The sequence below is a fragment of the Cololabis saira genome, chromosome 11, assembly GCF_033807715.1.
Source record: "Cololabis saira isolate AMF1-May2022 chromosome 11, fColSai1.1, whole genome shotgun sequence".
Classification (NCBI taxonomy): domain Eukaryota; kingdom Metazoa; phylum Chordata; class Actinopteri; order Beloniformes; family Belonidae; genus Cololabis; species Cololabis saira.
Window position 1 is genome coordinate 5102666 of NC_084597.1, and position 16583 is coordinate 5119248.

At 37.2% G+C, this 16583-nt stretch overlaps 1 protein-coding gene across 1 annotated transcript in view; it reads right to left on the reverse strand.

Annotated features, from left to right (window-relative positions):
• brinp1 (bone morphogenetic protein/retinoic acid inducible neural-specific 1) overlaps positions 1–16583 on the reverse strand; it is a 296156-nt gene that overhangs the window by 103204 nt on the left and 176369 nt on the right. The gene's annotated exons all lie outside the window — the stretch shown is intronic.

Below are 16583 nucleotides of genomic sequence, written 5' to 3' on the forward strand. Positions count from 1 at the left end.
TCCTTCCTTCCTTGTTTTCTCCCTTCCTTCCTTCCTCCTGCTCTCTCCTTCCTTCTTCCCTTCCTCTTTTCTCCCTTCCTTCCTTCCTTCCTTCCTTCTGCTCTCTCCTTCCTTCTTCCCTTCCTCTTTTCTCCATTCCTTCCTTCCTTCCTTCCTTCCTTCCTTCCTTCCTTCCTTCCTTCCTTCCTTCCTTCCTTCCTTCCTTCCTTCCTCCTGCTCTCTCCTTCCTCTTTTCTCCCTTCCTTCCTTCCTTCTTCCCTTCCTCTTTTCTCCCTTCCTTCATTCCTTCCTTCTGCTCTCTCCTTCCTTCCTTCCTTCCTTCCTTCCTTCCTTCCTTCCTTCCTTCCTTCCTTCCTTCCTTCCTTCCTTCCTTCCTTCCTTCCTTCCTTCCTTCCTTCCTTCCTTCCTTCCTTCCTTCCTTCCTTCCTTCCTTCCTTCCTTCACGTACGTTGTGCGTGGATTTAACGCAGAACCATAAATCAGGCTTTACACAAAAACATCACTAGTTTACACAACCTTGCGTTGGAAGATTATGGGTGAGGAAAGCCATATGCTTGGACCTTGTTCAAGAGCGTGTCACATAGACCTTTTTTAGTGCTGTGATGGTTATTTGGCTCCAAGTGATGCATTGCAATTGGTCACTTGACTGCTGGTGACCATGACCAGGGGCAGTAGCAGTCAGGGTGGATGTCTCACGCCTAGTTAGAGTACCACTGAATGATGAGGTTCCATTCCTCGACGCTGCCATGCTTTTTTCTCCCTCGGGGGTTAGCAAAGTTACTTACATACACTTGACTTACACTCCGGCACAAGAATAATGGTGCTACATTAAGCCCTTGATCTGACATTTTTTATTTCAACTGCAACGTGGCGTGGCATAAAGGAGGTCCTCTGTTCATAAATATTATGTAGGTTCTGCTGCTGGTCAGGCGAAAAAAAAAAAGTTACCTAGGCAGCTTGAAAAATTAATTTGTGTGCACCTTTCTGGAAGTAATACATTGTGTAATGAGATAACAGGGCACTTCACTGGCACTCTGCCAGAATGAATCAGATCAGGGAGAGCTTATGCGTTTACAGCTGAGAGGTATTTAAAAACACATCTGTTTCACTTAAAAATCAAGTGTGCATGTGTACAAAAAGCATTAGCAAAAATATGAAAGGTATTAAAGAAAATCTTCATTGTTTTTGTATGCACGTAGTGGTTCCATCATGACCTGACCTAACACATGTGCTGTTTCGGAGTCGGTAAACAAGTAACCAAGAACCAAATGGTAAATGGTTTATAGTTTTATAGTTTTATTTGGATCCCCATTAGCTACAGCAAAACTGCAGCTATTTTTCCTGGGGTCCGACACATAATACACAGTACATTACAAAAAAAAATTAAAAGCAAACCTAAAGAGGTAGCATAAAAAAGAAAGGGAAAAACAGAAAATAAAGAAAAAATGAAAGCTGCAAGCAGCGATGAACGGGCCCTCGCGCATGCAATTTTCACCAATAAAGGTCAAGGACTCAAAACTAAGTCCGATGACACCACCCACGAGTCTTTATGTCAAACCATTCAAAGGTTATTGGAGAAAATAGGAACTATCACATATGGACCAATCAGAAGAAGGGGCAGGGCTAATTTGCACCAATTATGGTCAAGGACTCAAAACAGAGCCCGATGACACCACTCACGACTCTCTAAATCAAACCAATCCAGTTATGGCAGAAAATAGGATCTATCAAATATTGACCAATCAGAAGAAGGGGCAGAGCTAATTTGCAACAATTATGGTCAAGGACTCAAAACCATGTCCGATGACACCACCCACGACTCTTTATGTCAAACCATTCAAAAGTTAAGGCAGAAAATAGGAACTATCAAATATCGACCAATCAGGAGACGGGGCAGGGCTAATTTGCACCAATTGAGGTGAAGGAGTCAAAACAGAGTCTGATGACACCACCCACGACTCTGTATGTCATACTATTATGCCTATGTGGCTAGAAGTGGTATTGCTTCAAAAAGTAGCTTTACGAGGAAAATGCTCACAATTAACAGTATGACTTTAAAACAACATTGAAACACAATGGTTTACTTTTTGTTTTGTGACATATTGGTGTTGGTGATGGTCTTAAAAGGTATCAAAGGCTAATCATGAAGGCTCTTCAATACTAAGGCCTTCTCACACACTGCAGATTTAGAATTTAGTTATAAAACATTTGGTGAATGCACTGGCATACGTCAAAACAGTTCTGGGTTGGTTTTGCATAAGTTATGAGCACAATGGAGCACACTGGCATAGGATGCAGTACGGCGAGGTTGGCAAAAATGTTGTGCATGCACCAAATGTGTTGACAGTGAACATCTAATACGTCCCGCTTATGCGACCCATAAGTTATGTGGTTGTTGACACTTGAGCTGCTGTTTTTATTTATTTCAAATTTTTACTAGTTTACCACTATTATTACTCGATTGTTCAAGCTACCTCAAAGAGAACTGTTCAGTTTATTGCTAATAGTTCCTATTTTCTGCCATAACTTTTGAATGGTTTGACATAGAGAGTCGTGGGGGGTGTCATCGGACATGGTTTTGAGTCCTTGACCATAATTGGTGCAAATTAGCCCCACCCCTTCTTCTGATTGGTCCATATTTGATAGTTTCTATTGTCTGCCATATTTGTTGAATGGTTTGACATAAAGAGTCATGGGTGGTGTCATCGGACTTAGTTTTGAGTCCCCATTAGCTACATATGTATGCCATTAAACACAGCTAGTCTTACTGGGGTCCAAATTAAAAACAATACATTTAAAACATACAGTTAAAAACAAGACATAAAGAAAGAAAACAAAATAACACGACAAACCTACATTAAACTTTACAGTACATGTAAATATGGTAAAAAATAAATAAATACGGCATAAGTCATCTATACATTAACAAAGTGTTCTATAAAACTCACGAATAAACGGTGTGTATGGTATGTATGAGTAAAAATAATAAGAAAAATTAAAAATTAAACATTGATGGTTGAGCTTCTACCAGAATTTTAGAGACATTTTGATATGTTGGCATCTGCTGGATAAATCATAACAATGTGACAGCCTTTAGTAAAATTTGGATTGACAGTGTAGTTTAGTGCATTGATTACACTTTAGTTTAGCTTTGATTCAGAATTATCAACTAAAGTCAAAATATTTTGAATAAAAGTGCAATTATGAGCACTGCAGCATGAAAATTGTCTTTCAAAAAAATAATCTTTCTTTTATTTTGTCACTCATCTCCGTTGTTAGGTCTTTCTGTTTACAATCATGAGGCGAATCAGTAGTTCTCTCTTTTGAAGCAAAAAAGTGATTTCAAAAACAAGACAAAGAGAGAGAGAGAAAGTGACATATGTGGACAAATACATCCCTTACAGCTTTAGCAAAATGCAAATTTGTCCTTCACACTTCCGTTCTAAGAGCAATAACCTCCCCCAGCGCTTATATTATACAGGCTTGGATGCACCATTATATATTCCTAAACACACAGGAAGAATTTTGTTAGTCACATACTGTGCTGCAAATCATTGTTCTCTGTGGCTGCAGGCAAATCAGAAGTGTTAAGTGCATATGTCAAATTGTTTTGATGTGGATTTCGGTTTCAGCTCCAGAACTGAGTTGAACTGTGGTGATGCCTTTTGTTGCAAAGTCTGAGTAAAAAAATAAGATAAAATCTCTGTAACAGCTTTAAGTAACCCACATGCAGTCGGCGCTCAGGTTGCTGTCAAATATATCGCATGTGAAATATACATCCCTTGATGCCTCATTTAAAACATTCATGTGCCAGACACTCTTAAGTGGTGGGAAGTTAAAATGTTCAGACCGTGGTCTGAACAATTTTTACGGTATTCATCCGTAAAATGATTTTACAGTAGTAGTCTGTAAACCAGAAATACAGTATATTTCTGTATTTCTATAATGTACAGTAAAGAGCTGGCAGCAGGTATGCCAGCAATATACTGTAATTGTACTGTATTCATACTGTTCAATTATTTCACAGTCTAATAAAGTAAAATAATAAATGCAGCATATTTCTGTGACTATTTGGAAATTACAATAATATCCTGTTTAGGTTGTTACTTTAACTTCTCACAGTTTACTGTAGTCAGGCACAGTAGATAAAACAATAACTCAATGTAGCAGTTTCCTAAAATATCTTTCCTAAATGCAATCAATATTAGAACTTCATTATTATTAGGGCTATAGACAATTATGCATTATTGATATGCATTATTGTGAATATTGTGCAATAAAAACTTAAAATCAGACTCAATAATTTATTTTAAAAAGCTATTTTCTGCCATAACTTTTGAATGGTTTGACATACAGAGTCGTTGGTGGTGTCATCGGACATTTTTTGAGACCTTGACCATAATTGGTGCAAATTAGCCCCGCCCCTTCTTCTGATTGGTCCATATGTGATAGTTCATATTTTCTCCAATAACCTTTGAATGGTTTGACATAAAGACTCGTGGGTGGTGTCATCGGACTCGGTTTTGAGTCCTTGACCATAATTGGTGCAAATAAGCCCTGCCCCTTCTTCTGATTGGTCGATATTTTATAGTTCCTATTTTCTGCTATAACTTTTGAATGGTTTGATATAAAGAATCGTGGGTGGTGTCATCGGACTTAGTTTTGAGTCCTTGACCTTTATTGGTGAAAATTGAGCGCACAAGGGCCCGTTCATCACTACTTGCAACATAAGTTTAGAAGTTTTTTATAAGATTTATGTTACCAAACTTGAGCATTACCTTGAATAACACAACAGGTCTAAGAAAAAGACCAAGGCAACAAATTATGAGGAACGACGAGTTTAACCTATCCTGTATGTGTGTATGTATGTGTATATATATATATATATATATATATATATATATATATATATATATATATATATATATATCCCGCAAGGACGGGCATGTAACAACTTGTACACAGCATATTTTTTCCATCCAAGGATACATGCACCATACAATTTGCAAGTCGGGCAGAGTTTTTTTTGTCATATGTAACTGAATGCTTACTCCTTTTCTACTCCTAGAAAATCATGCTCATTACCGCTGCTTCTTCCTTCTAACATTTTCTCAATTAAAAGCATCTAAGGTGTTTCTCAGCTGATAAACCTGCTGTCGTTTATGAGATTTCTTTGACCTTTTCAGTTCTGATCGGCTGATTCCTCTGTTAAAGCAGATGCATTGATGGCTTACGTGATTGCGAAAGCTTAACACAATCCTCTGTACCTTTGCAATATCTTATTTCTCGCTCAGTCTATGTTAATTGAGGCTTAAAATGAAAAACAAAGAGTTAGTGCCGACACTTCCTTCGTACAAGACACTGCTACTTTATATGAGCAGCTTGGCGTTAGAAATGTTTCAGAAAGGATTGGATGAAATTAGAGAATATGACAACGGGTTGCATTTCCATGTCATTACCTAAAACACCAGAAAAAACATTTATGAACCTTTTTATTTTAATTTTATACCAGACAAGGTATATATATATAACTCAGAGTTAGTCCTAAAAATATATAAAAGTATGGGGGTATTATTGTTCCAATATTATTTGTGTGTGCGTATCTCAATCTGTGTGTGCGTAAAAAGATTTGTGTGTCTGTATTCAGATTTGTGTGTGCGTAAAAAGATTTGTGTGTCTGTATTCATATTCATGTGTGCGCAAAAAATCAGCCGGGAGCTCTCGATTGGCTGTCTTTGTACACGTGGATTTTGACACACTTCTGCCGCGGCAAATCTGTAAAAAGATCTGTGTGTAAAACGATTTGTGCGTTCTTTTCCTTTGCCCTGAGCTCGGACTCACAGGCTCACGCCAGGCTACAGTAGCAATGCAGCCTTCACACCACTAGTCGGCGCGTAGCTCTCAGTCGGATATTTAGTAATCGGGTTGCATATGGAGTAAGATATTATTTATTTTTAATACCAAAGAGCGAAATTACCGGAGTCAAATTCCTTGTTGGACAATGTTCGAACCTGGCCAATAAAGCTGATTCTGATTCTGATAACTTCCAAAAAGATGTGTCCATGTTATAACTATTCGTATTCGTAATGATAAACATTTGTATGTAAATAAAAAAGTTGTACCCCAAATTCTGCTGTCACACACAGGATAAAGTCTGATAAATTATTAGGGTTAGGATTGTTTTTATGTGAGTAAGAAATTAGGTAAGAAATGTACCTTTTACGTCTCATTTATTCATTCACACACGCTAATATACTTGGGAAACAGTTAGCTCCCAGATATAGATTGAGATACGCACACACAGATAATATTGGAACAATAATACCCCCATATAAAAGCATATCATTTCTGGCAAATTTGTATAGTTGTATACTAATTTTTTCTTTTTTTTTGTCTGATCCAATGACACTTCAAATGGTAAAATTACAGGGCAGGGTCGTGATACATAACACAAATTCAAAAGACGTGCAAAAAAGAATCATAAGAAAGCAAGAAAGATGGTAAAAAAACTGATTCATGGTCATAAGATGACATAATGTGTCTAATTTTCTTCTTTTGTTGTAAGTTTTCATTAGGGAACATAACCAAGAAGCGTACAGCATTGGCTTCACGTATCATATGAAATAAAGTAAACTGTGTTTGGCAGAATGCCCCAGATACCACTCCTGACTAAGACCGGAGGATATTCAAACTTTCTGCAGCACAGTATCCGTTTCAACCGCAGCATCCTCTTTAACCCTCTAGAATTCCTCCACCTGGTGTGATTCCTGTCTCTCTGTACATTTAACCGTTAGCTCATCTTATCTGCCTCGCTGTTCTTGGCAGGTTTTCTGTAACCTTGAAGCCTTTTCATTCAAGTTACGAGTCAGGGCCACTTTTATCTCAATCTCAGAATCATCCATTAAAGATCACAGCTAGAAAAACCCCAGAATGTGTGTACAGGATGAGTAATATGATAACTAGAAAAGCAATGCCATTATACACTTGAGCGGAAAGAAATGAATATTCCTATTTTTCTCTCTTTCTTTCTTTTTATCTCTCTTTCTACTCAACTAATAGAGCAAATATATTACATATTTACGTCATTCTATAACTGCTTTTATAATTGCTGAAGACTGAATATTGTCCACAAATGACCTTTACAGAAGAAAAAAACGTGATTCGTACATGACATTGTGACATTGTAAAAAGACAATGCTGAAAGTTTTATTGGAGGAAAACAGATGCAGTCTATGGAGACGTCGAGGCTGAAACCTCTGCTGATTTAGCTTACAGTTAAAAACTAGCAAGTCAACAGCTTTGCCTTCCGGTGGAATATTAAACTAATACAACAATGCAGCAGAAACCAGCATTTGACAACAACAAAAAAACAGACATCCAAAAGAAAATAAGAAGAGACAACCAGTCTGCAAAAACCTCAAGCTTTTCAAACAGTATGGAAACTTACAACCACCACTTCCTCTTAAATATTTGGTGCCTCTGATCATTAGACGAGTCCCTTGCTGTCTTCAATAGGGATGGGCGGTATGGACTAAAAAATGTATCACGATAGTTTCTGGCATTTATCCTGATAACGATAAAAAAAATACCAATACAAAAACGTCATCAACGGGAATTGATCTTTCTTTCTTTCTTTCTTTGTTTCTTTCTTTGTTTCTTTCTTTGTTTCTTTCTTTGTTTCTTTCTTTTAGTGATGCACCGAAATGAAAATTTGTGGCCGAAACCGAAACCGAAACCGAAAATAATAATAAACACTTGGCCGAATACCGAACATGGTTCTTCGCAGTTTTTCATTTATTTTGCCAATTTTTTCACCATTGCATAAATCAAATAAATTTGATTTAGGCATGCTTTTAAAAGAAAAAAATCTTTTACAAAATTACAAGGTAGAAAACATTTGTTGAACATAAAAAACTGAACATTTTTTAATTTCCCAGCATCTCTTAAATATTCCGGCAGACATTTTACCAGCAAAGAACAATAACTTAAAATGTTTGCACCACACCACTTCACTCCACGCTCTTCGCTGTTTGATTTCCTCATCTAAACGCACCTGTAATAGATTGATTTATGTTGTTTTGGTTCCACCTGCTGGTGAATGTTAGTTAAATTCTTATGTGGTTAGTTTTTGGTTGGCCAACGATTTATGTTTGTGGTGCAACAGTTACGGAGCGGCCAGTCTATTTTCCACTTCCACTTATTCCACCGAACACCGAAAGTGTTTTTTTGCCATTTTCGGCCGAACAATTTCGGTTACCGAACAATCGGTGCATCACTTCCTTCCTTCCTTCCTTCCTGCTTTCTTCCTTTCTTTCTTCCTTCCTTTCTTCCTTCCTTCCTTCCTTCCTTCCTTCCTTCCTTCCTTCCATAAATCAGCTTTACACAAAAACGACATCAAAGGGAATTTATCATTTTTACCGTGAGATACAAATTCTTATCGTGGAGAATTTCTTTGACGGTTTATCGTGAACGGTAAAATATCACCCATTCCTAGTCTTCAACAATCAAAACATGAGGTTTGCTCTCAAAGTCCTTGGCTAAGCACGTTTACTGAGTTACAGACTCCCAGAGCAGACGTCCGGGTGAAGGGTGAAAGAAGGAGACGTATTTCAGCATCACTGCACAATTACAATGATTTAAAAACTGTGATTTCAAAGTGTTAAATGAGTTGGGTAGGTTGAGAAAATGTAGTTTCTTGGTTGGGTTTGGAGAGACTTATAAGTTAATGTGCTCATGGATAAGGATTTGTGGATTTTAAAGGCCCTAAATAATAAATTTTCATTTGATAGAGATTAATTGTTTCTGGCATTTGACAATATTAAGGCTTTATGATGCCACTGCACACAAACGCCATTCCAGTGTACCAACATGAAGACCATTATTACTATTTTATTAAAGACAGAACAAAGTTTTTGCATGAAAATTTCACGAAAAACAGGATAATATTGGATCACCACTGTATTGCCATTTTATGTATCACTGTAAGAAATGTTCCTGTAAAATAACAGTAAAGAGCTGGCAGCAGAGACACCAGCAGTATAACGTAATTTTTACGGTATTCATCCGTAAAATGATTTTATAGTAGTAGTCTGTAAACCAGAAATACAGTATATTTCTGTATTTCTATAATGTATGTCTATGATATTTTCCAGATTGCTTGAGCAAGTATGGACCTCCAACTTTGAACATTCAAGGAAACGAGCATTGTGACTATTTTTCAAGGCGGTGATTCTGAGATCACGAAGCTGTAAAGCATTTAACATAAATCGAGTCGCTACCCTACTTGGCAATCATGCTTACAGTACAATTACATAATATGGGGTTTGAGGAACATAGCTGCTTATCTTACTAATTACATCTTTCAAACACAGTTGGGTGTGTAATCATGGTTGGCTTACTTTGTGCTTGGTATAAAATAAGAAAATGTCAGAAACAAGTAATTTATGTTTAAATTTGGACAGCAGAGCTCTTTGGAAAGTGCATCCAAAAGAAAGTGTCCATCAGAAAAAGGGTGCTGACCTTCTCTTAGCCGTGTAAAAACTCGCCTAATTCAGGAAACATACGTAAGCCTCATTTATCAAACTGTTTTCAGAGTGAAATTTACGCATTTCGGCATTCATGAAAATATTAGTAGCCCCGAAGTTGAGCTCGTGTACATAAGTTCTGCACATAAATATTATTATTACAATGTAAATGTAGTGTTTGGACATATATTCACATGGTGGAGATACCTTTTGTACGATGGAGTATTAGGGCCAAACTAAGACAGAAAAAAATTAAATTGGAAATTACGAGAATAAAGTCATAAAATTACAAGAATAAAGTCATAATGTTACGAGAATAAAGTCGTAATATTATGAGAATAAAGTCGTAATATTATGAGAATAAAGTCGTAATATTACGAGAATAAAGTCGTAATAGAATAGTCGTAATATTACGAGAATAAATACGTAATTTATGGAGAATAAAGTCGTAATATTATGAGAATAAAGTTGTAATATTATTAGAATATAATTTATGAGAACTCTAACAGGAAGAGCATCTTCTCTCTGTGTTAAAATGAGGAATATTGAGCATCTTGTGAAGTTATATTTATATATTTATAATATATTTAGTATTACGACTTTATTCTTGTAATATTACGACTTTATTCCTAAAATATTACTTTATTCTTGTAATATTATGACTTTATTTTCAAAATATTACTTTATTCTCGTAATATTATGACTTTATTCTCGTAATTTTACGACTTTATTCTCGTAATTTCCATTTTTTTGTCTTAGTTTGGCCCTAATACTCTGTCGTACAACATTAATCTGAACATTTCAACTTTTTTCTCGAAATTGTACTTCAACATTAATCTCGACATTTCGACTTTTTTCTCGAAGTACATAATAAAAAAAATAAAAAATCTTCCTCCTCTAAAATATTATTTTTATTTTTCTCCTGCCTGGCCCTAATACTCTTCCGTACTTTTGAAATATATGTTTTTGAAATTAAATAATTTAGAAATATAAAATTAAGATCCTATTTCTTTAAATGCCACTCGGTTCACTAAAGTGCTGATAAACCATCTGGGTTCAGAAGCAGCAGGCGAAGGAGAGAAACTGCTTCCAATTTATAACGTAAAAAAAGAGTCCCTTTTGTCCGCAGATTGATTTGTTGGACCTACAGAAAGGGCACAAAGTTTTTGGGCCAACAAACTTTAAATAAACCACATCTAAGTCACCTCTTTTCACGGCTGTATCCTAGTTCTTTTTTTTTTTTTAAATTGACTCTATCATCATGTTTGACAACTTTTATTCTCTCCCTGTCTCTTTTTTGAACAGCCAGAGGTAGAAATCTCTGTATACGGCTACCCCTGGATGGGAATATACAGTATTAGGCCTGTGTTAAAAAAAAATCGATTATCCGATTTTAAATCGATTCTCATATTAATTCCTAAAAATCGATTCATATGTCTAAAGATCGATTTAAAAAAAAAAAAAAAAAAATTTCATCATTACATTACGACTTTTGGTACTTTTTTTTTATGCCCAAAAAAGGAATATTTTGTTGGACACGAGAATAACTGGTGCCTTGTTTTTGCCTTTAAATATGTTTAAAGGAGCTGTATGTAAGAGCAATAATAAAACGAATCATAAAATGTCATGTTAATTTCAAATACTTATGTCACTGACAACAGCACTCAAGCCAGGATATTCCAGTTTAAAAAGAGGAGTTGCAGCCCTCAACTGATGTTTATGTTGTCATTTTTTGTTTTGGTCTGAAGCTCCACCCTCCACCTATCTCCCAATCACCAAGTCAGTATTGTTTCTGAAGCTCCACCCTCCACCTATCTCCCAATCACCAAGTCAGTATTGTTTCTGAAGCTCCACCCTCCACCTATCTCCCAATCACCAAGTCAGTATTGTTTCTGAAGCTCCACCCTCCACCTATCTCCCAATCACCAAGTCAGTATTGTTTCTGAAGCTCCACCCTCCACCTATCTCCCAATGACCAAGTCAGTATTGTTTCTGAAGCTCCACCCTCCACCTATCTCCCAATCACCAAGTCAGTATTGTTTCGGCATCCGGGTTGCCAGCTCGGCTCTAATTATCGCAGCCATGGCAGCCTACGTTCCTGCTGCATTCTGCAGCCAACCTGGCAACCTCTGGTCGGGGGGAGGAGGGGGAGGGTACACGCCGCTCAACAATATTTTGAAAGTGACTGCAGTACCAGTTTTGGACATTTCTTACAGACGGCTCCTTTAAAGGTATGAAAACATTAAAGTTTTCAGTTATAATTGCATGAATTGTCTATATTTCTTTGCTTTATATACTGTCTTGGGGTTACATTTGCATAAATGTTAAAAACAAATTTCTCATAAATGGGGAAAAAATAAAACCGATTTCATCCGTCTCTGTTTCCTCCCTGGATCTGTTTGGTAATTCTGACCCACGATGTTTCTGAAAGCAGTTCTATCAGCATTCTGGGAGCTGATTGGTCCTTACAGCATCATTAGCTGCAATACTTGCTGTTGAATCTCAACATAATACTAGTAGTAATATTTTGCATAACTACAGTCATATAATTCATGCAACAGCTGAAAAAACAGTTTTAATAACACTAACCCAAATCAATATCGGATCGAATCGAATCGTGATAATCGATTCTGAATCTTAAGAATCGGAATCGAATCAATTATTGATATTTGAATCGATCCCCAGCCCTATACAGTATAATTAATCAATTATCCGTGGTAGGTTTTATTTATGTGTTTATACATTTCTACTCACATTTAATAAGATTTCATGAACAAGGGATGGATGTGTCACATTGAAGCCTAACATAACTGGCATGTCTGCGTAGGAAGCTCATATTCATTCATGCAGTATTATATTAAAACAAGAATCCTAACAAGAACACAACATTTATTGATATACCCCATTTATGTTTTGATTAAGTGAAGCATTTTGCTATCTTCCATGTTGTAGATGTTTTCCAATTGCCATTAAACTGTTGTACATGTGTGGTTCATCCGTTAAAGAAAAGGTTGAAAAAAAATAGCGTTTTAGTTTATTGCTGCCTCCCACAGTTACAAAACACAAGAACACATTTGGTTGTTGCAGGTGGAAATCATGCAGTTGTATATTTGCATACAGGACGGGGGAGTGGAGTCTCCAGCAAAGCAATCATTATTATTGTTTTTTTCTTGGCTTTGTATTAGTTGGACTACTTTGGAACCAGTTGAACTGTACTGTTGAAGTGTCTCGAGAGATGATGATTCGGCGCTTCAGAGATGCAGATGAGAAGAATTGAATCGTCAGATTTGATGACGCCTAATGCAGGGTTTATTTTTGAGCTGGAAAACATGTCTTGTTGTTTGTGTGGTATCTTTTTACCCCATATTTTAATGTCTCCCATTTGCATGAGATATCGTCAGTGCTTTAGACAGAAACTGGTAATTTGTTCAAATAAATTACTTCAGATAAATCATAACAAGTCAGATGTCAGCTCACAGTCACGTTTTACTTCCAAAATTATGCATAAGGATGCTGCAATATGTGTTGCCTTTTCACTAATGAGAAACATTGAATTAGGATGAGATGCAGTAACTGTGGAAACAACTGTCCTGATGGATAATAAACCTGTGCAATATGAAATGGAAAAGACGGCGGCTTTTCTTTTTGGCCAATAGCGAGTGAGTCCTGCACAAGTCATCTCTTCAGATGCTATCCTTCAATCCAGATTACATGAATCCTGGTTACATTTTCCACTTTCATAAGCTTCTAAATCAGGGGTGTCAAATGTGCGGCCCGAGAGAGATTTTCATGCGGCCCGCGATAAGTTTCCAACGCAAAAAAAACTAAATGTTAATTTACTAAAAAGGAAGGCCTAAATAATTGCCATGAATCGCAGCATATCCGATAATATATTTCTTCTACAAATCCATCGTTATTCCACAAATAGAGCAGTTTTCGATTTTTTTTTTAGTTTTCTAGAATGCATTTGCCGATTTTATTTCTTTATAGACGGTTGTTTATTTTTATTAACTGACTACTATTATATATTTTCGCAGGAAAAATATCACTGCTAAAAAAGATGATAGAAGATATTTAATCGGATAATTTCAGTTTTGAATACGAGGATAGTGACAAAGTAAAACAGTTAAAAGAGAAGTGCTGACTTTTTCGGCACACTGGCGTAAATATCCGCGCCATTTTTTAAAAATAAATACACTTAATTGTACTGGAAAAATCTCTAAATCACAAAGGCTACGTTCACACTGCAGTCCTTAATGCTCAATTCCGATTTTTTCCCATATCCGATTTTTTTGTGTGGCTGTTCACATTTAAAATGTGTCCTATATCCGACTCGAGTGTGAACGCATCGCGGCCCTGAACTGACCCGCATGCGCAGAGGCGTGTGATGATCACAATGATGGATTTGCATCACAGGTGCCTGTGAACTGCCAATTATCCATCAAGCTCCACAATTATCATGTTAACATTAAATCAGATAGATTTGTCAAGGACGTTTCTCTTGCATCTCTATCATTGTGCGGGCATGAATTCTCAGAGTTTTGTGGGAGCGGGCGGGAGCGGATGTAAACACTGCGGGCGCGGGCGGGAGTGGAACACACACGTTGCGGGTGCGGGACTGTTTTCTTCATCATTTTCTTCATCCCGCTCCCGCTGCATTTCTGGTCAGAAATGCAGCGGGAGCGGGATGAAGAAAACAGTCCCGCTATAGCAGGGCTCTAGCTCCGCTCCCCGGAGTGTCAGCTCTGCTCTCCGGCGTTCAGCTGGGTTTATCACCTAACACACGGTCCAGCTCGTTGTAAAACGGGCAGGTTATGCGACCACGACCGCTTCGCTGATTTGAATCCTCAGCTTCTTTATTTAGTAATATGCTTAAATTCAGCGGGTTGTCTCGTCTGATCTGAGTTCGTAAGGGGAAAAGAGGTGAGCGGTGGGAGGGGAGGAGGAGAGGCGGAGGCGGCCCGGAGGGACCCCCGCCGTCTCCCGTGTCTCCCCCGCGGCTCGGGGCTCTGCGTGTGACGTCAAAGTCGCATTAATTCCGACCTGGCTGTTCACACTGAGGTCGCATTGCAAAACATCAGACCTGTATCCGATTTAGAACCACATATGGAAGTGACCTGAATCTGATTTGAAAAGATCAGATTCCATGTGACTTGTGCTGTTCACACTGTCATAAACAAATCGGATCTGAGTCACATATGAGCAAAAAATCGGATTTGGGTCACTTGGGAACTGCAGTGTGAACGTAGCCAAAGAAACACTCTGGGATGTAATAAGAAAGATTTTACTTTTAATTAAATTTCCTATAAAAAAGCGAAACATAAAAACACATACTTGTTTCTGTTTCTTTGTAAAATTATATTAAAAGTATCTTACATAATTTGAAAAAAAACGAGAAATTTCAAGAAAAGATCCTGAAGAAATATATTTTACATAATTAGAGTGTAAACAAAGTGCACATTTCCTTTAAAATTAACTAAACTGATATAGGATTAGATAACAATAGTAAAAAAAAAAAAGAATTTGAAAAAAAAAAAAATTGCACCGTTTTTGTTATTTTGAGCGTGCGGCCTGCGAGAAAGAAATTGGTCAAATCCGACCCGCGAAGCAAAATGAGTTTGACACCCCTGTTCTAAATCTTAAATATGTTTTGCTAAAGTCATATTGCTTGAATATGTTTATCATTCCACACATTTCTTGAAGAGACGTCCATATTGTTAGTTTTTTGATTTTGTAACATACATGCATAAACTGAAAATCTCTCTTAAATTACTGTAAATTTCTCTCATTGTTCTTGATTTGAAGGATAGATGTTTAGAGTATTACTTTAATCCACTCTGCCTTCTCTCCTGTAGTTCAGCTTTTGAGCAACTTGGAGATCGAGCTGTGAGTCTTACAACTAGGGGTGGGTATTGCCAAGGACCTCTCGATACAATACACATCACGATACCTGAGTCACAATACGATATGATATTGCGATATCCAAATTTTGCGATATATTGCAATATATAAAGTTTGCTGAAAACTGTAAAAAGCTTTATGGATCTTAAAATCTGAGTTGCACGTTCATCAGATTATAGTGACAATTCATGGGACAAACTGAGTCAAAACAATATTTTATTATAACTATTCAAGCTAAAGTTACAACATTTTTGTATATGTTTTTCATATTATTTACATCATATGAAATTAACATTAAATTTAGTATGAGGTTGCTTTAATTATGTGGCAAATGATAATAAACACAAGAAAGATGGAACTAAAACCAAGGACAGGCACAGTGATCAGTCAGTATAGATATAAATCCATAAATAAATAAACCTCTGTCCATTATTTTTCATTTTTTAAGGACAGGCAATTGTGTTATATAAAAAATAAATTATAAAATGAAATAAAACGTGAAATAAAACCTGAGCTCAGTGCAGGGCCCTCCCGGGATTGGTAGAGAGTGGCAATGCCCAGGACTGTCACTTAGGTAGGAGCACTGGGTGATGAAATGGGAAAAAATCAGGGATAAAAAAATTAAAATTAAAATTAAAAAAAAAAAAAAAATGATATTCAAATTTTGAATATCGATATTGAATCATTTGGAAAAGTACCGCGATATATTGCCATATCAATATTTTTGCCCACCACTACTTACAACCCTCGGTGCCTGCCACATTGACCACCACCAGTGGTCCACTCTCGCTGCTGACCGTGACGCCTGGCGCCGCACCGTCCACCAGGCTGTCACCGCTTTTGAGGACTACCGCACAGAGAACCTGAAGGAGAAACGCCGCAGGAGGAAGAACCTGGAAGCCTCAGCAGCTGTACCTGACGTGACCTTTGACTGCAGCCGCTGCGGCCGGACCTGTCTGTCCCGCATCGGGCTTGTCAGCCACGAGCGTGCCTGCAGTCGACGTGGACAGCCCCCTTCATAAAATCTTCGTTCGCAAAGCCAAGCCAAGAGACTTACAACCAGATAAATGCATCTTCAAAAATGGCTTGTCCGTATAAATTAATATAATTTGTGGTTTGTTTTTTTCAATTATTTTGTACTGAAAATGAAATGCACAT